The sequence below is a fragment of the Parasteatoda tepidariorum genome, chromosome 10, assembly GCF_043381705.1.
Source record: "Parasteatoda tepidariorum isolate YZ-2023 chromosome 10, CAS_Ptep_4.0, whole genome shotgun sequence".
Lineage (NCBI taxonomy): Eukaryota > Metazoa > Arthropoda > Arachnida > Araneae > Theridiidae > Parasteatoda > Parasteatoda tepidariorum.
The window spans coordinates 39,822,835-39,828,834 of record NC_092213.1 but is presented as its reverse complement, the minus strand read 5'-3'; positions in this window follow the sequence as shown (position 1 = coordinate 39,828,834).

Sequence of the window (6,000 nt, the reverse complement as noted above, 5' to 3'; positions counted from 1 at the left end):
ATATATATAAATTTACTCTATGGCGTGAACACAATTTTTTAATATTTCATTATTCGTTGTGTGAAAATAGATGGCAGCACTAATCCTTCAGAGTGATTGCAACATTTTTGTTAAATATTTGGTGAATTATTAATTTTTTACTGCATAAGATTTTTATTTAAAATATTTAGGCAATTATACATTTTTTAATTCAAATTCGATTCTATTTTTTAAACTTAAAAGAGACTTAATTCAACACTTTTATTAAATGCTGCGGCTAGGAAAAAAAGATCAAATTCTATGGTTTAAGTCAGTAATTTTTTTCTTCTTATTAACATTATCGTTATTATCAGTATTTATTTATTTAAAATAGATAAAAACTCGATAAAGCATTAATCTAAAGCATTATTTTTTAAAATATTTTGAATAATTAAAATTGTATTAAAAATTATTATGTAGTTCTATGAACAACTAAGTCAAATTATTGATTGTTTGGTGAAACAAAAATAGAGGGCAGCACCACGTCTTTAAATACAGTGTGCAACTTTTTAGTTTATTTTTTCTTACATATTTAGCATTATTCTTATTTTGTTATATGAGATGTAAGATGCTGAATTAAATTAATAATACCACAATTAATTGTTTTTAATGCAATTAAATCTGTTGTGCCAATGAGCTAAGGCGCTTACTAAAAAAGTTCACAAATTCTTCATCCAGTTACGCTAATTTTTGCGATCTTTTGTCTTATATTTCTTTAAACATTAAAAGAGGTAGAAAAAATTATGCTTTAGAGGACTGATTCCCAAAGTGGTCTATATCGACCCCCAGGGTTCGACGACAACCTGCAAGGGGCTAATGTCGAGTGAAAAGAAAAGGGGGGGGGAGTCCATGAAATAAAAATGGGGGTCAACGATAGTGGATCTTATACAGAGATGCCAACTTGCTCCGGACAGCAAATATATATTTTAAAGTGGTAGTTTATCAATTGCTATTCTTGGTTTAATAAATTCAATTTAGTAGATTTTTGTCCACCACTATTTCTAAAACATTCGTAATCTTATATAATTCACCACTTTATATTACTTAGGTCATGCTATACCATTTATAAAGCAAGCAAAAATAGTCAAGTATTTGCAAAATTTAGTTGATAGTTATTTACCGTTTTTTTAATTATTTAGTCGTGTCCGGAGCAGTTGGCATCTCTGCTTATATGAGCTGGTCGTGACTTTTAATTTCGGCATTTCATGAATGGAATAAGGAACATAGACTGATAGTACCTATTTACTTACATTATACTACCTTATATTATAAAGACATATATCTATCTGCATTCTACATAATTTATAAAAGTAGCTATGAAGTAAAAATTTTATTAAAATGTAAGTTATTAGGATTATTTTCAGATATATGAAACTGAATTATTATAAACTAGCAGTAGTCTGCAACTCTGTCTGCGTACGTTTTTATTTTCGCCGCGTGTAAGGTTTTATTTTATTACAAAAAAGTATTTTTCCGCGGTAAATTATAGCCTCACCTAAGTCAACTCTATCTGCGCACAAGATCACGGTGATTTGTTGCATAGTTTTTACGTGAAAATGTAATAAACAGATCGACAATACACTACTACGGTTTTGTATACAAACTTATTTCCGCAATTATGATATTAGTAGCGGTGTACGGGTTTTTTAATGGAATTATTTTATTCCATTTACATCTAATTAAATTAGTTTGAATTTAATTAATAAATGTATAAAATTAAGGTGTTCGTTTTTCACAATACACTTCACTACAGTTAGATATTTAAATCTTTCAAAGTGAGTAGCACTATACCAGCTATCAAAAATACATTTGAATGTGATGAATTTACAAAAAAATTAATATCAGGAAAGCTAGGAGTCTTTCCAAAACGGAAAAACATGGCAAAGGGTCTGCGAGACAAAAAAGTGCAGGAACCTTTGAGAAAGATTTAAAATGTTTTTCACTATCAAGACTTTTTTTAATTCAAAGAGTGTAACAGGCTTCTTCACCTTGTCAGCTTCCCTTTCAGTTTCCATATGAAATATTGTGAAAAATTGGAGCTTTTGAGTTAGTATTATTATTAGTTTTGAGTTAGTATTTCCTGCCAGTTTTCCATTTTGAAATAATGAGAAAAACGCTTTGAGATAAAAGAGACAGCAATTTGATAATTAAATTATACTATGGACTGCGCCCCCTGCTCGCCAACCCCCGAAAATTGCTACGCAATCTTATATGGTTTGCTTCGCAAACCAAGCTCGCTTCGCTCGCTACTAACTTAGGTACATTGCAAATGCACGATATTCTAAGAATTCAGAACAATCATTCAAATCCATATAAATTTTTTTTTTTTTTTTAAATTGCATCTTTTTAGTAAATACTAAGTCATTAAAATAAATTTGAATTCAAATAAATAACATGTAATTCGTTAAACCATTTAGAAATGTGATATAGTATAAAATCTTAAGATAAAATTTCTAAAACTGATATCTCTTTAAAAAGGTTAAAATTTTGGCTATAATTAAGTCTATTAAAAATTGAAATAAGTGAATTGCAATGGAAAAACCTGCATAAAAAAACATTGAATTTCGGAAGAGATCACATTTGGTGAGAATGCTTTCTCTGGTTATTTCAGTTTCCGTTTTTAAAAGCGCTATATGTTGAGCCACCTCAGCTAGATTTGGCATGTGAAATTTTTAGCGGCAATCATTGGTCGATTTTCTAGCGTTGCCCTTCGGGGAGTTGTAATGAGGCGCTTTTTTTGTCACCGTGTAAAAGAAATATATATATAGATGGGAACTTTATTCGTTTAAGTTTATCTACTAATTATACGAGCAGAGAAAAATTGGTGCTTCAATTCTGTGAAGCCCGAACTGAATTAGTCCATTGCATAACATGTAATTTAACATATTCCCAGTAAATGGGCCCAATTTCAATTTTCTCGTGAAAAGTTCGGCAGTTTCATGCCATTTATCCGATTTTTGTAATTTTGCAGTTCATCCCATGGAACATGGAATTCATGGCAGTTGATATAAATAATAATACTGTTGCATTAGTTTATTGTATTTATCGCGAAAATTATGTCATTGGATTTTTTTTGCTATAAGTTGAGCAAAAATTACTATAATTCATTAACATTTCTCATGTATGTGAAAATATTGAAAATAGTAGTTATTTTGCTTAATTTTTTTTCTTTTTTTTAATAATCTATTTCTAACAGTTTGATAATGATAACTAATAAAAGTTTAAAAATAAAAAAGAATTTTAAAGAAAATTCAATTTCTGGTTTTTCTCAAATATATTCCACAGGCAAGGGGATAAAGAGCATTTTGGCTCAGAAGAATGTAGTAGGGATAGTTAATTCGCATCAAAGCTAGTGGGAATTTCCTTTATTAATTTACCACTTTAATGGTTATAGGTATAGCAAGGCAGGTTTTCCTAACAGACATATTTTCTTTGCAAAATAAAGTACAACAGTAGTTTAAAGCACGTTAAATAATCGACATTTGCTTTTATTTAATTACATTTTTTAATTATATAAATTAGTGAGGAAGGTGTTTAGGTGAGGTAGGTTTTTGTTTACAGACTTGAAAGTACAGTATGTTCATATATGAAATTGCATTTGTGCTTTATTCACAATTTTTTTTTCTTCTTTAGCCATTTATTTATTATTTCATCGCTTCAATGATTTTTAACTCACTAATTGATACACATTGATTCAGTGAGTCGCTTACTTATGGATTCCTCCATTTCTTTATATCATATTGAATCTTTTTTTTCCTCTGAATTTTTCATTTAGTGATTCGATAATTTATCAGCTCTCTCATTCATTAACTGACTGATTTGCTGTTTCAATCAGTAAGTAGTTCACTCATTTGCTGATTTATTTTGTTTACATATTGATTTATTGTATTATTTACTCACTGATTTATTGATTCTGATTAATTGACTATGATTTCATACTTTATTGTTCCATACAGTCATTAAGTTTCTAATTCCCTGATTCACCGATACATTTTTTTGATTCACTTCTTAATTTTATTTTTCATTTAGAAATAAATTTTATGTGTGAGTCGGTTACTTGCTATTATACGTACAGTAAGAACGCGTGTTGTTATGTCAGTAAGAAGCCAAAATGAATTCCCCACCGTAGTAAGAACGCGAAATATCGGAATCATGTAAACTCAACGAACTTTTACACAAGGAGACGGATTTACGGTAACATCTCACTATCTACACATACATACTAAGATCTCAAGAAATTGATGCAGTAGTCTGTTATAAGCAGTCGAATGGTGTGTTCAAACTCATGTGAAATTGAAATTTAGCGGAGGATTAATTTGAAATTTCGTACATAGACAATTTGTGAGGGTTGGAGCCATTAAAGCCATGTTTCGTTTCGAATGTATCAGTTCGCAGCTAAATAGCCCCAAACTTCGTAACCAAGAAAAGGGTGGTGAACCATGCTCTGTTACGTAACTAATTCTACTTGTTCAAAGAAAATCCCAGTTCCTATCGAGATGTTGACAAAGAAGCAGTTTAAGGTGAGTATTTCGGATTTGGCTATAACGTTGATTATATCTGTTACGTCACAAAATGAAAAAAAAATCACGCGTTGATAATGTGGTGTTTTTAAAGTTTTTGGGAGCGAATTGAAGGTATGGAGGGTGACCAATTTACGGTTTGATATTCAATTATCGACGCTTTTGAAAAATCACATAGGAGTTGACAGATCATCCCATTGGTAACCATTGGGTAAACGCTAGATCTGTTCAATTTTTATTATTTTTTATTTATTTATTTGATCGGCTTTTTGAAGACGTATGATATTTGTGCTTTAATCGATCTCAAAAGAGGACTTTACAAATACATCCCAACCAACGAATTCCGCACAGTGCTGACGTGAAATATCCTCAGTGGTAGACGAATCATGGGTTAGAGTACCCTTGCCGTCAGACTACCCATGGGAGGTCCTCGTGGTCTTCCTCTCCATGTAACGCAAATGCGGGTTAGCTCCTTCAAAAAGTCCTCCATGAAGGCAAATTTCTCCTAATACTCGATCCAGGAACTCCCTTGTCTTCTGAATTGGGTTCAAAATTACAAGGCTACGGAGTTGAACATTAGTAGTCGTAAACCCATGAAATTGGGTCGACTGTTCAACGACGGTTATAAAATAAAATAAAATGTCAAAATTGCATTGTAGCTAAGTGTAGTTATTTTGAGAATGATTAAGGTACATTTTCTTTCTATATATATATATTTTTTCATGTTTCACGACAATCTAAGCAAAGAATATGATTCCCAAAGGGAATGTTCCCTTCACACCACTGGTGGTAACAATAAAGAAATAATTATTTAATTCTAACATTTTTAAAAATTAGTGTCAATGGAGAATTCTAAGCTGACGTCACTCCATTGACAATTCGTTAATGATCAATCAGCTTGATAGCAACCAATAGGAATACGTATCGTTCAATATGAATTGTGCAAATGAGTAGTTAACATTAACAATCACAAAATTACGACAGTTAATTGATTTATTCTCAAAGATGTAGTTCAGCCTCTGATTTGGACATCTTCATATCTTGAATTCTTCCATCTCTGAATTTTCGCGGATTTAATTTGGCAATTGATTATTGAATTATTGATACGTCCCGCAATGGACTGATCGTTAAGACACGGTTCCCAGCAGATCACCGAAGTCAAGCATCACTGGCTGCATTTAGTGTGCAGGTGGGTGACGACTTGGATCAGTCTGCGTAGGGACCGATGGTGGGCGGTATTGGTCCTCGTTAAACTGTTCTACCGTAAAGTCCTCGACTTCGAGTGCAGGTCGTCGGGCTACCGAAGCGGGGGTGCTCTCTGCTTAGGATCCCCTCTGCTTAGGATCAAAATTGTGATGGCATGTCTTCGGATCATCCTCAGGGATGTTTTCCAGACCGTTGCCAATAGCCCATTGTGCAGCTCCAGTGCGACATAAATCAACTACATACATACATACATTAT